Source organism: Lagenorhynchus albirostris, chromosome 15 (assembly GCF_949774975.1).
Source record: "Lagenorhynchus albirostris chromosome 15, mLagAlb1.1, whole genome shotgun sequence".
Classification (NCBI taxonomy): Eukaryota; Metazoa; Chordata; class Mammalia; order Artiodactyla; family Delphinidae; genus Lagenorhynchus; species Lagenorhynchus albirostris.
The window spans coordinates 15,815,456-15,836,124 of NC_083109.1; the positions used below are offsets into that span (position 1 = coordinate 15,815,456).

The 20,669-nt window shown below is 42.8% G+C and overlaps 1 long non-coding RNA gene across 1 annotated transcript in view; it reads left to right on the top strand.

The window, feature by feature from the left end:
• LOC132505350 (uncharacterized) overlaps window positions 1–20,669 on the top strand; it is a 71,333-nt gene that overhangs the window by 40,886 nt on the left and 9,778 nt on the right. The window lies entirely within an intron of this gene.

Genomic DNA, 20,669 nt, shown 5'->3' on the forward strand with positions numbered 1-20,669 from the left:
ACTTCACTTAACATAATGTCCTCAAAGTTTATGCATGTCATAGCCTGTGTCAGAATTTCCTTCCTTTTTAGGGCTGAATAATATTCCATTCTATGTATATACAACATTTTGTGTATCCATTCATACATCCTCGGACACTTGGTTTGTTCCCATCTTTTGGCTACTGTGAGTAATGCTGCTATGAATGTGGGTGTACAAATATCTGTTCAAGACCCTGCTTTCAATTCTTTGGGGTATTTACCCAGAAGTGGAATTGCTGGATCAAAGGGTGTATGCATTTCAGGGGAACTTCTTATGGTTTAACATCTGTACAAAGCTGAGCACAAATCCTAATGTTTAGCTTGGTGAATTTTCGTAGTGATCACACTCTTGAAACCAGTGCCAGACCAACTGAAGAGTAGCCCACAGACTTCCAGCATCACAGATTGGTTTTGCCTCTTTTGAACTTTGTGTAAATGGAATCATACCATATGTACTATTTCTTGTGTGTGGCTTCTTTCTGAGCTTCATCCATGCTGCTGCATGTAGCTGTCCATTCCTTCTCACTTTAGTGCTCCTTGTGAATATACCACAATTTATTTATCCATTCTACCATTGATGGGCATTTTGGCAGTTCCTAGTTTGGGGATATTTCAAAGAGCGCTGCTATGGAAATTACTAGTACAATGCTGTCCACTAAAATATACTGTGATATATTTTATCACACAAAAGAATTGAAAAGAGGAACTTTCAAGCAAGAGATTTTTGCACACAAATGTTTATAGCAGCATTATAACAGCCAAAAGGTGGTAACAACCCCAGTGTCCATCACCTGATGTTTATTTATCCAAACAAAACATGGCACATAAATACAATGGTATATCATTCAGCCTTAAAAAGGAATGAGGGCTTCCCTGGTGGCGCAGTGGTTGAGAGTCCGCCTGCCGATGCAGGGGACACGGGTTCGTGCCCCGGTCCGGGAAGATCCCACATGCCGCAGAGCGGCTGGGCCTGTGAGCCATGGCCGTTGAGCCTGCGCGTCTGGAGCCTGTGCTCCGCAACGGGAGAGGCCACAACAGTGAGAGGCCCACGTACTGAAAAAAAAAAAAAAAAAAAAAAAGAATGAAATTCTGACACAGACTACAACATGGATAAAACTTGAAGCCATTATGTTGAGTGAAGTTAGCCAGTCACGAAAGGACAAGTATTGTAGGATCCTGCTTATATGAGATACCTAGAGTAGTTAAATTCATAGAGATAGAAAGTATTGATAGAATGGCGGTTACCAGGTCTGGGAGGAGGCAGGAAGGGGGAGTTATTGTTTAATGGGTGCAGAGTTTCCATGTGGGATGATGAAAAATTTCTCGAGATGGATGGTCTTGATGGTTGCACAACAATGTAAATATACTTAATGCCACTGAACTGTACAGTTAAAAATAGTTAAAAGAATAAATTTGAGACATTCACAGAAAGATAGACAAGATGAAAAGGCAGAGGGCTATGTACCAGATGAAGGAACAAGATAGAAACACAACTAAATGAAGTGGAGATAGGAAACCTTCCAGAAAAAGAATTCAGAATAATGATAGTGAAGATGATCCAGGACCCAGGAAAAAGAATGGAGGCAAAGATCGAGAAGATGTAAGAAATATTTAACAAAGACCTAGAAGAATTAAAGAAAAAACAAACAGAGATGAATAGTACAATAACTGAAATGAAAAATACACTAGAAGGAATCAATAGCAGAATAACTAAGGCAGAAGAACAGATAAGTGACCAGGAAGACAGAATGGTAGAATTCACTGCCGCAGAACAGAATAAAGAAAAAAGAATGAGAAGAAATGAAGACAGACTAAGAGACCTCTGGGGCAACATTAAACACAGCAACATTCACATTATAGGGGTCCCAGAAGGAGAAGAGAGAGAGAAAGGACCCGAGAAAATATTTGAAGAGATTATAGTGGAAAACTTCCCTAACATGGGAAAGGAAATAGCCACCCAGGCCCAGGAAGCGCAGAGAGTCCCATACAGGATAAACCCAAGGAGAAACATGCCAAGACACATAGTAATCAAACTGACAAAAATTAGAGACAAAGAAAAATTACTGAAAGCAACAAGGGAAAAACGACAAATAACATACAAGGGAACTCCCATAAGCTTAACACTGATTTCTCAGCAGAAACTCTACAAGCCAGAAGGGAGTGGCATGACATATTTAAAGTGATGAAAGGGAAGAACCTACAACAAAGATTACTCTACCCGGCAAGGATCTCATTCAGATTCAACAGAGAATTCAAAAGCTTTACAGACAAGCAAAAGCTAAGAGAATTCAGCACCACCGAACCAGCTCTACAACAAATGCTAAAGGAACTTCTCTAAGTGGGAAACACAAGAGAAGAAAAGGACCTACAAAAACAAACCCATAACAATTAAGAAAATAGTAATAGAACATACATATCAATAATTACCTTAAACATGAATGGATTAAATGCTCCAACCAAAAGACACAGGCTCGCTGAATGGATACAAAAAGAAGACCCATATATATGCTGTCTACAAGAGACCCAATTCAGACCTAGGGACACATACAGACTGAAAGTGAGGGAATGGAAAAAGATATTCCATGCAGATGGAAATCAAAAGAAAGCTGGAGTAGCAATTCTCATATCAGATAACATAGACTTTAAAATAATGTTACTAGGGCTTCCCTGGTGGCGCCGTGGTTGAGAATCCACCTGCCGATGCAGGGGACACGGGTTCGTGCCCCGGTTTGGGAAGATCCCACATGCCGTGGAGCGGCTGGGCCTGGGAGCCATGGCCGCTGAGCCTGCGCGTCCAGAGCCTGTGCTCCGCAACGGGAGAGGCCACAACGGTGAGAGGCCCGCATACCGCAAAAAACAAAAAACAAACAAACAAAAAATAATAATGTTACTAGAGACAAAGAAGGACACTACATAATGATCGAGGGATCAATCCAAGAAGAAGATATAATAATTATAAATATATATGCACCCAACATAGGAGCACCTCAATACATAAGGCAACTGCTAACAGCTATAAGAGAGGAAATTGACAGTAACACAATAATAGTGGGGGACTTTAACACCTCACTTACACCAATGGACAGATCATCCAAACAGAAAATTAATAAGGAAACACAAGGTTTAAAAGACACAGATTTAACTGATATTTATAGGACATTCCATCCAAAAACAGATTACACTTTCTTCTTAAGTGTGCACAGAACATTCTCCTGGATAGATCACATCTTGGGTCGCAAATCAAGCCTCAGTAAATTTAAGAAAAATGAAATCATATCAAGCATCCTTTCTGACCATGGCAAGTTATGAGATTAGAAATCAATTACAGGGAAAAAAACGTAAAAAACACAAGCACATGGAGGCTAAAGAATACGTTACTAAATAACCAAGAAATCACTGAAGAAATCAAAGAGAAAATAAAAAAAATACCGAGAGACAAATGACAATGAAAACATGATGATCCAAAACCTATGGGGTGCAGCAAAAGCAGTTTTAAGAGAGAAGTTTATAGCTATACAAGCCTACCTCAAGAAACAAAAAAAATCACAAATAAACAATCTAACCTTACACCTAAAGGAACTAGAGAAAGAAGAACAAACAAAACCCAAAGTTAGCAGAAGGAAAGAAATCATAAAGATTAGAGCAGAAATAAATGAAATAGAAGCAAAGAAAACAATAGCAAAGATCAATAAAACTAAAAGCTGGTTCTTTGAGAAGATAAACAAAATCGATAACACATTAGCCAGACTTATCAAGAAAAAGAGGGAGAGGACTCAAATCAATAAAATTAGAAATGAAAAAGGAGAAGTTACAACAGACACCGCAGAAATACAAAGCATCCTAAGAGATGACTGCAAGCAACTCTATGCCAATAAAACGGACAACCTGGAAGAAATGGACAAATTCTTAGAAAGGTATAACCTTCCAAGACTGAACCAAGAAGAAATAGAAAACGTGAACAGACCAATCACAAGTAATGAAATTGAAACTGTGATTAAAAATCTTCCAACAAAGGCCAGGACCAGATGGCTTCACAGGTGAATTCTATCAAACATTTAGAGAAGAGCTAACACCCATCCTTCTCAAACTCTTCCAAAAAATTGCAGAGGAAGGAACACTCCCAAACTCGTTCTATGAGGCCACCATCACCCTGATACCAAAACCAGACAAAGAAACTACAAAAAAGAAAATTACAGACCAATATCACTCATGAAAATGGATGGAAAAATACTCAACAAAATACTAGCAAACAGAATCCAATAACACATTAAAAGGATCATACACCACGATAAGTGGGATTTATCCCAGGGATGCAAGGATTCTTCAATATACGCAAATCAATCAGTGTGATACACCGTATTAACAAATTGAAGAAGAAAAACCATATGATCATCTCAATAGATGCAGAAAAAGCTTTTGACAAAATTCCACACCCATTTATGATAAAAACTCTCCAGAAAGTAGGCATAGAGGGAACCTACCTCAACATAAGAAAGGCCATATACGACAAACCCACAGCAAACATCATTCTCAATGGTGAAAAACTGAAAGCATTTCCTCTAAGATCAGGAACAAGACAAGGATGTCCACTCTCACCACTATTATTCAACATAGTTTTGGAAGTCCTAGCCATGGCAATCAGAGAAGAAAAAGAAATAAAAGGAATACAGATTGAAAAGAAGAAGTAAAACTGTCACTGTTTGCAGATGACATGATACTACACATAGAGAATCCTAAAGATGCCACCAGAAAACTACTAGAGCTAATCAATGAATTTGGTAAAGTAGCAGGATACAAAATTAATGCACAGAAATCTCTTGCATTCCTGTACACTAATGATGAAAAATCTGAAAGAGAAGTTAAGGAAACACTCCCATTTACCACTGCAACAAAAAGAATAAAATACCTAGGAATAAAGCTACCTAGTGAGACAAAAGACCTGTATGCAGAAAACTATAAGACACTGATGAAAGAAATTAAAGATGATCCAAACAGATGGAGAGATATACCATGTTCTTGGATTGGAAGAATCAATATTGTGAAAATGACTATTCGAATAGTCTGGTGCAGTGGTTGAGAGTCTGCCTGCCAATGCAGGGGACACGGGTTCGTGCCCCGGTCTGGGAAGATCCCACATGCCGCAGAGCGGCTGGGCCCGTGAGTCATGGCCGCTGAGCCTGCGCATCCGGAGCCTGTGCTCCGCAACGGGAGAGGCCACAACAGTGAGAGTGGCCCGCGTACCGCAAAAAAAAAAAAAAAAAAAAAAATGGGCAGAAGACCTAAATAGACATTTCTCCAAAGAAGACATACAGATGGCCAAGAAGCACATGAAAAGCTGCTCAACATCACTAATTATTAGAGAAAGGCAAGTCAAAACTACAGTGAGGTATCACCTCACACCAGTTAGAATGGGCATCATCAGAAAATCTACAAACAACAAATGCTGGAGAGGGTGTGGAGAAAAGGGAACCCTCTTGCACTGTTGGTGGGTATGTAAACTGATGCAGCCACTATGGAGAACAGTATGGAGGTTCCTTAAAAAACTAAAAATAGAATTACCATATGACCAGCAATCTCACTACTGGGCATATACCCAGAGAAAACCATAATTCAAAAAGACACATGCACTCCAGTGTTCATTGCAGCACTATTTATAATAGCCAGGTCATGGAAGCAACCTAAATGCCCATTGACATACAAATGGATAAAGAAGATGTGGTACATATATACAATGGAATATTACTGAGCCATAAAAAGGAATTAAATTGGGTCATTTGTAGAGATGTGGATGGATCTAGAGACTGTCATACAGAGTGAAGTAAGGCAGAAAGGGAAAAACAAATATCATATATTAACACATATATGTGGAACCTAGAAAAATGGTACAGATGAACAGGTTTGCAGGGCAGAAATAGAGACACAGATGTAGAGAACAAACGTATGGACACCAAGGGGGGAAAGCCGTGGGGGGTTGGGGGTGGGGGTGTGATGAATTGGGCGATTGGGATGGACATGTATACACTGATGTGTATAAAGTGGATGACTAATAAGAACCTGCTGTATAAAAAAATAAAATTCAAACAAAAAAGAATAAATTTGATATTGTGTACATTTTACAACAATAAAAATATGAACCACAATTGCAAATCATGTATGGAATTTAAAATTTTCTAGCAGACATATTTTAAAAAGTAAAAAGAAACAGGTGGGATTTTAAAAAAATTATTTAACCCACCTATCAGAAATATCATTTTAACCCATCATCAATATAAAAAAGTTATTAGGGAGTTATTTTACTTTTTTTTTCATATTAACAAAATCCGGTGTCTATCTTACACTTACAGCACATCTCAGTTCGGACTAGCCGCATTCCAGGAGCTCAATAGCCACATGTGGCTAGTGGCTACCGTATTCGATCATGCAGGCCTGGTACAAGTCTTTCAATGAATGCATTTTGTGTTTCTGTTGGATGTATCTGTGTTTTTAATTTTGATAGATGTTACCAGATTCCCTTCCATAGGTGTTAAACCAGGTTTTAATCCCACCAGCAATGTATGAGTGTGTTTCTCCACACCCTCATTTGTATAACTGCCAATCTGATAGATAAGAAGTGCCTGCTCCTTGTGGGTTTAACAGCTTTCTCTTATTAAGGGTTAAGCTCAGCATCTTGTTATATGTTAAAACCATTATGTTTCCTTTTCTGTGACCCATTGGTTCACCTCCTTTGAAGCCTGTGTTTTCTATTTCTCTGCACATTTCTCCATGCTCCCCAGACCCCACCAGAACCTGGGACTAAGTGAGCGCTCAGGGTCAAGTATTTCTGAATCATAAACAGCGATAGCAGGGTTGTTCCCAGCAGGGAGGATTCTGTTGGCCAGAGTCTGGGAAGCAGGGTTTAATCTTTGAGGGCACACCGCCCTCTGTTGGCAAAGCTGAGTTTCTCGGCCTCAGCTTGGACCAGAAGAGGAGGCTGGGCAGCTCTGGGGGAACCAGGGGCTGCGTCTGGAGCCTGGGTTTGATTGCACTTCTGCTGTGTGGCTTTGGGTAAGTAACTTCACCTCTCTGGGCTCTCCAACTCTTTATCTGCAAAATAGAAATAATAACCATTCCTCTCACTCACAGGCTTGCTGGAGGAATAATCAGGTGATGGGACATGAAGGAGCTTAAAAGAGGGTGTGGCACAAAACAAGGCTAAGTATATAATAGCTGGGTTTTGGAGGGTTTTGTTTGTTTGAATTTATTTTATTTATTTGGCTGCACCAGGTCTTAGTTGCGGCACACAGGATCTTTTTAGTTGTGGCATGCGGACTCTTAGTTGTGGCATGCGGGATCTAGTTTCCTGACCAGGGATCGAACCTGGGCCCCCTGTATTGGGAGTGTGGAGTCTTAACCGCTGGACCACCAGGGAAGTCCCTGGGTTTTTTTGGTTTGTTTTGTTTGGTTGGTAGCTAGAATTCTTGACATTTAGAAAGTCCAGAAATGGGGAGAGAAAGGATGGCCTGGAGCTTAGCAAAGGAGGCAGCAGGTAGAGCTGGATATTCATGGGTCCACCACTGCCTCGCCAGCTTCCAGACCTCAGTCTCCTCTTGTGTGGAATGGCCACCTCACTTCACAGCAAGGACGGGACATGCAGCAATACCTGGGACCCTCATACACATATGACCCCATTCCTGACCTGGGCAGGGCCCCAGCTTCCCTCCACATTGGGCCGGGCACACACAGTGTTGATCACATCTAGGCTTAACACCCACCAGGGCATTTGGAATCTCCTGGCCTGGATTCTCCCTCCCAGGGAACTGTAGGGGCCTTCTGGAGACATTTTCCCCAAAAATGCACCCCAGTGGAGGGTACCCCTATGAGCACCAGCTCTTTGGTAGTGCTGGGTGAGGACCACTTTATATGAGCCAATCTGTTGTCCTGCCACAGGGCCCTGTCTTCGTATCTGCCATTCAACTCTTGCCTAATTGACAGTTACACTCAAGTCCTTCCTCTGCTCTGAAACCTCCCATGGCTCTCCATCGCCTGATTCCTCGCCCTGACATTCAAGGCCACGCATGGCTTGAGTCAATCTGTCTGTGGAGGGCATGCCTAGGTTGCATGAGAAGCACTCACTAACATCCTGCCCTTCCTTTAAGATTGAAGTAAATGCCACTTCATTCATTTATTCCTCTATCATGCATTCATTCAACACAATTTATTAAACACTAATTTATTTATTGATACATCTTTGTCACCTACTAGGTGAAGACATGATTCTAGGCCTGGAGTAGAAAGAGACTGTGGTCTTAACCAATTGTAACTAAAATGTCTTAATTTTGCAAATTTTCTCAAACATGTGACCATGTAAATGCGTTGCAGAGCCCCTCCAAAGGTCTTGTGTCCAGCCACGTGGGACCGTCTCCTGGTGCAGGAAGCCTTCCTTGACGATGCTCTCTTCGTCCTCTGAGCTCCAAGGTCTTGACTCCTGGCTCCGTCACCAATTAGCTATGTGCCCTTGGAAAGTCATTTTCCCAAGTCTCAGATTATTTATATCAAGTGGTAATAACGACTCCTACCTGGAGAGAGTCGTTGCAGGAATTGCGTTAGATTAGGTGTAGAAGTGCCTGCATGCGGTAAGCCTGCGTCGTGTGGCAGCTATCATTAGCGGCCGCAGGAGCCGCGGACTCCGGCAAGGCTGGCTCCCAGCAACTTGAGGGATCCAGAGGTTTGCTCTCATTGCCCACTAGAGGGCACCAGAAATCACAAACGACATCCGGTCACTGCACCCTGGCTAAGCAGGTGTCCCGGAGCTCCCTAAGGGGTAAGAGTGAGGGGTTTCCGGGCTCAAAAGAGACCCCCAAGGCCAAGCAGGAGCCTGACAGTTTCCTGTGTTCCTAGGTCTGGCTGCCAGCGGTGGAGGCAGGCTGCATCTGGCCCACAAGGGTCCTCATGCCCAAAGCCCTCATGTCCATCCCTTGCTACATCCCACAGCCCAAGACAGTGTGGGTAAAAGAGCTCTAGTTTCTGGAGCTGGCCCTTCACGTTTCTGTCTCTTGACCTTGGGCAAGTGACTTGACCTTTCTGAGCTTCAATGTCGTTTTCTATAAAATGGAAATGTTACTGGTCCCAAAGAAGGGAAGAGCCTCTCTGTGGAGAAGGTATGGCCATGATTGTTTGTGTCGCTTTCCCCCAGTAAATATGCTACAGTGTAATTTGCTGTTTCCTGCTGATGACAAATGTAATGTGTTGATTAATCCAAGTGTTGTATTGAGCGCCTTACCATGAACCTAGCCCTGTACTGGTTAATGAGATTGACAAAAATGAAGCTAGGGGTTTTTGTTAGGGGTAGTGGGATTCTGGGTGATAGATTTCTACCACCTCAGCCCTCCTCTATCCTCCAAACTCTCTACAATGTTGATGCATTGCTTTTACCATGATGGAAAAGGAAGAAAGGGAGGGACACTGACTGGGCACCTACTGTGTACCAGATGTTTCCACGTCATCCTTCCTCTAAGACAGCAGGCTCCATGCAGACAGGGACCACCCGGCTTGCTCACCGCCATATTCTCCGTGCCTAGCATGATGCCTGGTGCATAGTAAGGTCTCAATAGATAGTGTGTTTAATGAACAAGAATGACTTGTGCAGAGTTTACAAAGGAGGAGCTGAGGTTCAGAGAGGTTGTGTGACTTGTCTGAGGTTACACAGCTAATGGGATGCAGGGCCAGGATCCTGAAGAAGTTCTTTCTGCTCAGTGCCTGTTCTTCATCCTCCATCCTCACACCCCTTTGTCCAAAACAGCTTATCTTACAAATACATACTTATGTAGTAGTGGTCAAGCAACAATCCTAAGAAGTAGGTGTTAGAATTTCCCCCATTTTACAGATAGGAAAACTGAGGCACTGGTCCGTTAACCAACTTGCCCAGATCACACAGCCAGTAAATGGTAGAACCAGGATTCTAAGCCAGGCATCCTGTCACTGAAACACTTGCAGGTGACCACTCTGCCATGCTACCTCTTGGAGGGGCTGCTGGGTGTGAATCTTATCTTCTCGATGCCCTGGGGAGCCCTGGAGGACCCGGATCATGCCGTCTTTTTTTTTTTTTTTTTTTTTTTTTGCGGTACGCGGGCCTCTCACTGCTGTGGCCTCTCCCGTTCTGGAGCACAGGCTCCAGACGCACAGGCTCAGCAGCCATGGCTCACGGGCCCAGCCGCTCCGCGGCACGTGGGATCCTCCCGGACCAGGACACGAACCCGCGTCCCCTGCATCGTCAGGCGGACTCTCAACCACTGCACCACCAGGGAAGCCCCATGCCGTCTTTTGTACAGCCCCTGGAGCCCCTGGCACAGCATTGGGCATGCTGCAGGCCCTCAGTTCAGGCCCTCTGGCTGGGGGGTTTGTCCATCAGGGGAGGCCCCTTAGCTGCTGTTGCCCCATTTAGAAGTTAGTTGGTGGCCCTGGGTTTCTAGTGCAAGGTCATCTCTACCCTTTGAGCCTAGAGCCACCTGTGCATGCCCCACCCCCTCCTGTACACACCTGCCAGCAGCAGATGGCACTTTGAGGATGGGGGGAGGAGGCAAGAGTTGGACTTTGGCCCCTTTATCTGCACTCCTTTCCCCAGTCTTAGACAGATGTATGTCCAGAAGTGTATGGCCTGTGTGCACATGGGTATAAATATATATATATATACACACACACACGCACGTGAGCCCACATGTACAGTGCGTTCCCGTGCACATGCCTGTGGATATAAGCAGTCCTGTGTGTGAGTGCATATGTGTATCTGGCTGTGGTATGTGTTCTCCTATCCGAGGGTGCAGATGTAGACTTACGTGTGAGCCCGAGTTTATGTGCAGCTTTGCACATGTATGTGATGTGGAAAGACAGAGCACCAAAGTGGAAGGGCAGCTCGTTGCCTAGTCTCAGTTTCCTCATCTGTAAAATGGGGACAGTAATGGTCCCACACTGGTGGAACAGTGCCAGACACACAAAAGGTACCATAATATTGGCCATCATCATTATTATTATTAATAACCTCCCAGGGGTTGTATGGAGATTCCACAAAATAATAGCTTTGAGGGTCTGGCTCAAGAAATGTTTCTCCCATCATCCTTAGATCAGTTGTCTTTTTCTTCTTTCCCTTGGTTTTATCATCGCAAAGCTAATATAACAATGGTCTAGTTTGGGAAATAGAGGTGGGGAAGGGTGGGGCACCTGTCACCTAGAACCCCATCACCCCCAACACAAGTAGTATTTTCTTTCTTTTTAATTAAGAGTTGTTTTTTTTTTAATTTATTTTTGGCTGTGTTGGGTCTTTGTTGCTGTGCACGGGCTTTCTCTAGTTGCGGTGAGTGGGGGCTACTCTTCGTTGCGGTGCATGGGCTTCTCATTGCAGTGGCTTCCTTTGTTGCAGAGCACAGGCTCTAGGCGCCCGGGCCTCAGGAGTTGTGGCTCTAGGGCTCTGGAGTGCAGGCTCAGTAGTTGTGGCTCGCGGGCTCAACCGCTCCACAGCACGTGGGATCTTCCCGGACCAGGGCTCGAACCCGTGTCCCCTGCATTGGCAGGTGGACTCCTAACCACTGCGCCACCAGGGAAGCCCAATAGTTTTTTAAAATTAATAGTTGCCGTACAATATTTTATGTTACAAGTGTACAATATAGTGATTCAGAATTTTTGCAGGTTATACTCCATTTATAGTTACTGTAAAATATTGGCTATATTCCCCATATTGTACAATATATCCGTGTAGCTAATTTTATACCTGATAGTTTGTACCTCTTAATCCTCTACCCCTATTTAGTATTTTTATTTCTGCTATTTCTTTCCAGACTTTGTTCATAAGTAAGCTAGCACAAGGCTTGACACTAGGATGGTGCTTTAAGCACATTTGAATGGATTAACAAACATTTTTTTCAGCTTAGATGATTAAACTATTTTCTATCCTGCTTTTGTTCCCTTATGATGGGCATTTTCTGTGTGACAGCCAGTAATTTATAACTATTAGAGATAATAGAAGAAAATTAGAAACTTCCCAATGCCCCCAAACTGGGAAATAGTCAATTGAGTTATGGAAGAGTCAACATTAAGAAATGTTGTGGGTTAATAACAGACATATAAGATTCTTTTCTTTCTTTGGGACAAGTTAGTGTTTCCATATTGGGAAAGGGGTGTGTCCCAGGATTTATCTATCCCTGGACATGAAGGGGATGCCATCGAAAAAACTGAGCCTATAGCCAGCCAGAAAATGCAAATCAAAACTGCAGTGAGGTACTTCTACACACCCACTAGGGCGGCTGTAATCAACAAGACAGACAATAACAAGTGTTAGGGTGTGGAGAAATGAGAACACTTGTACACTGCTGGTGGGAAAGTAAAATGGTGCAGCTGCTTTGTAAAACAGTCTGGCAGTTCCTCAAAATATTAAAAGTAGAGTTACCATATGACCCAGCAGTTCCACTTCTAGGTCTGTACCCGTGAGAAATGAAAACATATGTCCACTCACAAATGTTCATAGCAGCATTATTCACAAGAGCCAAAAGCTGGAAACAACCTAAATGCCCATCAACTGGTGCATGGACCTATTCAATATGGTCTATTCACACAGTGGACTCTTTTCTGGCAATAAAAAGGAATGAAGAACTGATGTGTGCTGCACTGTGGAGGGACCTTGAAAACATTATGCTCAGTGAAATAGGCCAGACACAAGAGACTTTGTGTGATTTCCATTTTGTATGATTCCATTTATATGAACTGTCCAGAACAGTTCATATAGAGACATAGAGACAGAAAATAAATTGGTGGTTGCCTTGGGCCGGGAGGGGCAGGAAATTAACAGGGGGAGGGGGGTGCTAGGGAATGACTGCTAATGGGTACAGGGGTTTTGAGGGGAATGATGAGAAAGTTCCAAAATTGTTTGTGATGAATATAGTAAAAGCCATTGAATTCTATAATTTAAATTTATAAATTATATAAATTTATAATTTAAATGGGTAAATTGTATAGCATGGGAATTTTGTCTCAATAAAGCTGTTATAATATACTTTTTAAAAGGATGGAAACCCAAGATGACAATGAAAATATACACCGTCATTTATTAAGAGCATGGACTATGGACCAAGTACTTGGTAATCTCATTTAACTTTCACAACACCCTTGGTAGGTTATTTTCCCCATTGTACAGATGAGGATGAGGTTCAGAGGTTTTGAGTAAGTGGCCCAGAGTCACTCAGCTGTTTCGTGGTAGAGCTGTGATTTGAACCCAGGCTCATCTGGAAGGTCTACGCTCAGTCCGAAGTACTTTTGTTGTAGTTCCCGTTCAAGATGCCGACACAGGAGCTGCTGAACTCACCTCCTCCCACGGACTCACGGACTCTCCAGATACATATGGAAGAGTTTCCTCTGAAAAAAAAAACTCCAAAACCAGCTGAGTGACCCCTACGCATCAAGAGAATGAGAAAAACCTCACATGGAAGCAGGTAGGCGAGGCTGAGACACAATCTCGCCGTAAACCCCGTCCCTGGCACGGTGTCCCACAGTGGAAAGGAACTCAAAACCCTGATCTTCTCCCTGAGGAGTGAAGGGTTTGAACCCCACATATAGCACCCCAACTTTTCAGACCTGCACTTTAAGTACTTTTGTTTTCTTCTTGGAAGAGGCCGGGAGCTGGTGCACCCAGCCGGCTGGACAAACATGCGGCTTACAGGACATGTAGGGCCCAGGATCTGGGTCTCCTCCCTAGTCTCTATCTAGCCTGGGCAGCCAGAGATTATGGTCAGGGCTTTTTATCACTCCCTGAAGCCTTCTCCCAGCATCTCCCTGTTTATGGCCCCTTAAGCAGACACCCAACAAAGGGCTGCCCAAGAGGCCCCAGAACTGGCTTGGCAAACAAATGTCACTCAGGTCTCTCCAAGGCAGCATTCCAGCCTGGGCCCTGGGCAGCTCCCACAACTTCCATCTTTACTATATGGAGATAATAATACCTGTGCACTAAGATGTATGGACAAAGATGTTCATCACAGCATTGTTTATAATAGGGGAAAACTAGAAATAATCTAAATGGTCAACACTGGGGGACTGGTTACTATGCAACAGAACGTACAAGGGATTAATACCATGCAGCCCTTAGAAGTCCTGCAGTAGAAGAATGCTTCCTGGCATAGGATGAGGTTCATATGACGACGTCAAGTGAGAGTAGCAGACACCTGCTAGCCATCCCCACTCCTCACCACCACCCAGGCCAACTCCTGCTTGCATCCTACCGTGTAGTCACATTAAACCTCTTATGGTCCCCCGAAAGCCCCAGGCTTTCCCTCTTTTCAGGCATTTGCACTTACTGTCCCCTCTGCCTGGAATGTCACTTCCCATCTCTTCCTGTAACTCTTTCAAACTGGCTAACTCTGGTTCAGCCGACAGGTCTCAGTGGAAACGTCTCTTCCCCTGGGAAGTACTCTCTGGCATTTGGGCTGGCGCAGGGCCCCTCTGTTCTCTCACCACCCCTGTGGGTCCCCCAGCACGGCATGTGTCACACTCTCTGTGACTGGACATTTAACTTCCTGCTTCAGAAGATGAGGACAGACCTCCAGCTCTGCGTGAACATCTCACAAGTACCATGCTGGTCCAATTTATTGAGGATATCATGCTAATAGGACTTGGTGATCAGTAAGTATTACACATCTTAGCTGGCTCACTAAGACACACACACACACACACACACACACACACACACACACACATGCACATCTATATAATATATGGAGAGAGAGAGAGGGAAGGAGGGACGGAGGGAGAGAGAGAGAGAGATCTATGTTGCAGTCTTGGAGCAGAATTCCTTCTTCTCTGGGAAAACTCAGTTCTTGCACTTAAGGCCTTCAGTTCACTGGAGGAGGCCCGTCTACATTACGGAGGGTAACATCCTTTTCTTAAAGCCAACTGGTTGTAAATGTTAATCATCTTTAAAACACCTTCATAGAAACATCTATACTTGAACAAACGACTGGGCACCAGAACCCAGCCAAGTGGACACATAACATTAATCATCACAGACCCTACTCCTGGTACCAATTACCTGATCAACCGAGACTCTTACTTGGAAACAAGAGAAACCACTCTGGTTCAAACAAGAGAGATTTATTCTAAGATATTTGAGAGACTCTCCATAAAGGCCAGAGTATAAGACCTTTCTTCTTTCCTAATATAAGCACTGAAAGTTAAAAATTCCCCTAGACACTGCTTTACATGCATCCCACAAATGATGATACACTGTATTTTCATTTTTCACTTAGTTTGAAATATTTTCTAATTTTCTCCATGATTTCTTCTTGGATGCCTGAGTTATTTATAAATGTATAAATACATTTCAAAATATCTGTGTTTATTTAGATATAGTGTTATTAATATATAATTCCATTCCACTGTGATCAGAGAAGACACTGTAAGATTTCAGTATTTTGAAATATACAGAGACTAGCTGAAGGCAGAGCATAAGTCTGCCCTGGTGAAGGTGCCACGTGCACTTGAAGAGAAGTCGTTGGGTACAATGAACCGTAAATGTCAGTTAGCTCAAGGTGGTTGCTGGTGTTATTTAGATCATCGGGTTTTTACTGATTTGGTGTGTTACTAGTTGACTTATCATTGACTGAGAAACAGCTATTAAAACCTCCAACTATTGACATTTGTACACACATGTTCTCAGCGACATTATTCACAATAGCCAAAAGGTGGAAGCAACCCAAATGTCCACTGATACATGAATGAATAAACAAAATGTGTATATATATACAATGGAATATTATTTAGCCTTAAAAAGAAAGGAGGACTTCCGTGGTGGCACAGTGGTTAAGAATCCGCCGGCCAATTCAGGGGACACGGGTTTGATCCCTGGTCCGGGAAGATCCCACATGTTGTGGAGCAACTAAGCCTGTGTGCCACAACTACTGAAACCTTCCCACCCTAGAGCCCGTGCTCTGCAACAAGAGAAGCCACTGCAATGAGAAGCCTGCGCACCGCAACAAAGGGTAGCCCCCGCTCACTGCAACTAGAGAAAGCCTGCACACAGCAACGAAGACCCAACGCAGACAAAAATAAATAAATAAATAAATAAATAAATTTTAAAGAAAGAAAGGAAATTCTGACACATGCTACAACATGGCTGAATCTTGACATCATGCTAAGTGAAACAAGCCAGTCACAAAAAGACGAGAACTATATGATTCTACTTATATGAGGTCCCTAGAGTAGTCAGATTCATAGAGATAGAAAGCAGAAGGGTGGGATTAGCAGATGCAAACTATTACATATAAATGGATAAATGACAAGGTCCTACTGTGTATCACAGGGGACTATATACAATATCCTTTGGTAAACCATAATGGAAAAGAATATGAAAAATAATGTATATATAAGTATAACTGAATCATTTTGCTGTACAGCAGAAATTAACACAACATTGTAAATCAACTATACTTCAATAAAATAAAATATATGCAAGCATATATATGTATGTATATATGTAAAAAAGAGAGAAAGTAGAAGGGTGGTGTCCAGAGTCTGAGGGGAGGGGGAATGGGGAGTTGTTTGATGGGTAGTGTTTCTGTTCTACAAGATGAAAAAGCTTTGGCGATCAGTTGGACAAAATGTAAATATATATAACACGGCAAAATTATACACTTAAAGTGATTAATATGGTAAATTTTATGTTATGTGTATTTTACCATTGCAATTTAAAAAAATTTTTTTAAATCTTCAACTGTTTTTATAGATTCTAATTCTCCCTTCAATTCTGTCAAGTTTTGAATTGTGCATTTTAAAGTTTAGATACTAGACACATACACAAATATAACTGGCATAGCTTCCTGATGAAACGACCTACATTGATTATAGACAAAAAACAATATTATTCTCATATACACAGATTGGAATTCCCTACTTCCAGCCACTTCATGTGGTGATTAAAAACATGAGCTCTAAAGTCAGAGAGTCCAATTACGCCACCTATCTGTTGTGTAACCTAGAAAGGTTATTTAATTTCTTTGAGCCTCAGTTTCTTCATCTGTAAAATGGGCTTCATAGCTGTTATCTATTTCCCAGGATTGCCATAAAGATTAAGCGTAAACAGCACCCAGCCCAGAGCCTAGTACGCAGTAAGCACTCAAGGTGTGTCAGCTATCATCATCATCATTGTCATCATCATCGTTGTCATCACATATGTATGTGTGGATAGAAATCATAATGGATGAGGAAGGCTTTGGAAGGCAAGTCATAAGAGGAATCTTTGAAGGAAGCCAGGTTATCCTGGGCAGAGACGAACATGAGCACTGGCCTCATGTGTCTGCAGGGCTATAATGAGATGGGAAGAAGCAACCAATTATTTCTGGGGACCCTAGGGAAGATGATGACCCAAGAAGGAACCACAGACAGTGGTCAGCCTGAAGGAAGAAGCCACCACCAGAGTTTTGACCTATGATAGTGTCAGATTTGGGGGAGGAAGTGAGCTCCCCAAGCCAGGAAGTGTGCAGAGCTAAGGCTTGGTGGGCAGATGTCAGGGAGAGGATTCCTGCACTGGTGGGAGGTGGAGGAAATGACTTATGAGGTCCTGTCTTTGGCCTTGGTCTCTCTGGATAAGGCTCTGAAGGTTCCATCCCCTCTTTGGCCACAGCCAGTGACTAGAGGCCATTTCAGGATTATGGGCAATACCCTTCGCTCCTCCTCTGTCTGTCCTCTGTGTGATTCTATTCCTTGATCACAGCCAAGCTCCCACCCCACTACCTCTGGGCCTTTGCACATGCCATATCCACTCCAAAGAAGTGCATCCAGGTTTTGTGGACCTGAAACCTATAAAGCTGGGAGACCTCCTTTAAGGAAAAGAGAACAAAAAATCAGATAAGAATGTGAGTATTTAGAACCAGAAACAAAACCACAACGAATTTTTTGTGTGTGTGTGAGGCCAGCATTGTTTTGCTTTTACTATTTTCATTTTTTAAATCTTTTTCAACAGAAACAGACTCACAGACATAGAGACACACAATAGAGACACACATAAAGACCACAATAGATTTGTGGTTGCCAAGGGTGAGAGGGGGTGGGGGAGGGATGTAATGGGAGTTTGGGATTAGCAGATGCAATTTGTTATACATAGAGTGGATAAACAAGGTCCAACTATATAGCACAGGGAACTAACTATATTCAATATCCTATGATAAACCATAATGGAAAAGAATATGAAAAAGAATGTACAAATACATATAACTGAATCACTTTGCTGTACAGCAGAAATTAACACAGCATTGTAAATCAACCATATGTCAATAAGATAAAATTTTTAAAATAATAAATATATCGTCATCTTTTTCAAGTGATATTGGTTTTTCAATTGATTGAGGTGATATCAGGTATCTGTTTAAAATAAATTTGAGACATGCACTCCATGAGGGCAAGGAGTTTTGTCTTATTTGTTCACCTCTGTTATCTCCCAAACCTCAACAGTGCCTAGACAAGTAGATAATTGGTAAATATTTGTTTAATGAAATTAATTAAATAAAAATAATAAGCAGATGATAGCGTAAGTGTACCTAAATATGGCAAAATTTGCGATGAAAAACCACAATGAATTTTTAAAAGCTGATGAACACTAGACAATATCTAGAAAAATAACATAATATTTACATTTATCACCTGATACACCTCTATAACATTTTTATTCCTACCTTTTGGCTGTATGCTTTTAGGATAACCTCTTCATATGACATTGATTTTGTAATGTCATTTTCTTTTCTTTTTTTAAAATTTTTACTTATTTATTTTTGGCCGTGTTTGGGTCTTCATTGCTGCACGCGGGCTTTCTCTAGTTGTGGCGATCGGGGGCTACTCTTTGTTGCAGTGTGCTGGCTTCTCATTGCAGTGGCTTCTCCTGTTGCAGAGCACAGGCTCTAGGTGCGCAGGCTTCAGTACTTCTGGCTCGCGGGCTCCAGAGCACAGGCTCAGTAGTTGTGGCGCACGGGCTTAGTTGCTCTGTGGCATGTGGGATCTTCCTGGACCAGGGCTCGAACCCATGTCCCCTGCCTTGGCAGGTGGATTCTTAACCACTGTGCAGCCAGGGAAGTCCCAATGTCATTTTCTTTAGAGAAAATAAGAAGATAATTTAGTCTTTTCTCTAGCACAGTTGACCAAAAGGTTTTTTTGTTTGGTTGGTTGTTTTTGTTTGTTTGGTTGTTTGTTTTAATTGTTGATAGTTTAGAAAAGTTTCTTTCAACTTCACAACTCATTATGGGTGAGGTCATAAAATTTTAGGATTGTTGTCAAATTTAGAAAAACATCTATCAAGTTTCTTTCATAGAGGAGGTGTAAGATTTCGGGACTTTTCATGTTTCCTTGATCATTAATCTTAAAAATCCTTTGAATAAGGTGCCGCCTATTAATCAGTTTGTTGCCAATGTCCTCTTAGCAATGATGTATTTTGAGTTTTGTTATTTTCATCAATGCGGTATTCCGTGACAACTTCCCCTTAGCTGCTAGCTCCTCAAAAATGCCACCGCCATGCCAGCAATACCCCAAATGCGGGGAAGTATGACCGAGGGGAAAGTCAAAGAGGCAGCATTCTTATCCAGCTGCAGTTAAATTAGCTTACTTTGGCAAACTCTACACCATGTGATCCTGAGTGTGCCTTGCTTGGGCCCCTCCCAGGTCACTGGAAGGTGTCTGGCAAGTGAGGAGCTTAAGCTTTGTAGCTTTGTAGCTTCATGGGAAGCCTGGTAAATCCATTTCTGCCTCTTCCCAGAATGGAGCCTCTGCTCCGCCTACCGCTGTTGCATGTGGGTTACAGCTTCTCATCTGGTCAATCTCTGTTCAAGCGTCACTTCATCCAGGAGGCCTCCAAAATAGGTTAGCTGCCCCATGAGGCTGGAGGCCACGTCTGTCTGTCTAGCTCACCCTGTCCCCTCCGTATACTTGGAGCAGAGCCACGTACATAGTACAACCATAGACTCCAAAGGCTGACGTGACCTGCCAAGTTCACCCAGACAGTAACTGTCAGAGCTGGGAGTCAACCAGGAAGGAAGGAAGGAAGGGAGAGAGGGAGGGAGGAACTCCAGCTTCCCAGACTGCCTGCAGGCCTCGGACATAGAACTGTGTTTCCTGCCAGACCCCTTCAGAGCCCGAGCTGGCCGGCTTCCCTTCCTCCATCCTGGGTGGCTGATGAGGAACCCCGAGAGGAGGTCATCTGAGTCCTAGAGCAGAAATCTCTCTCCCCAGCACCACGGTTGTGAAGCATAGAAAAGAGTGTGAACCTGGGTTTGAATCTCCCGGCCACTTCTTAGCAGCCCTGTAGCTTTGGGCAAGTTGGAATCATCTCTCTTTGCTTCGTTCCATATCCTCATTTCTAAAATGAGCCTTATGACCTCCCCTCCTCCCCACAGGGCTGGCTGGAGGACCTTAGACAGCGTTAGATTAGAGGAAGTTTTCTGGCCCTTGGAGACAGCACCAAGTTGCAGGGCTCTCTTTGGTTTTGGCTTGTTTGAATTTAATTTTTATTTTATATTGGAGTATAGTTGATTTACAGTGTTGTGTTAGTTTCAGGGGTACAGCTAAGTGATTTAGTTATACATATATCCGTTCTTTTTCAGATTCTTTTTCCATATAGATTATTAGAGAATATTGAGTAGAGTTCCCTGTGCTATA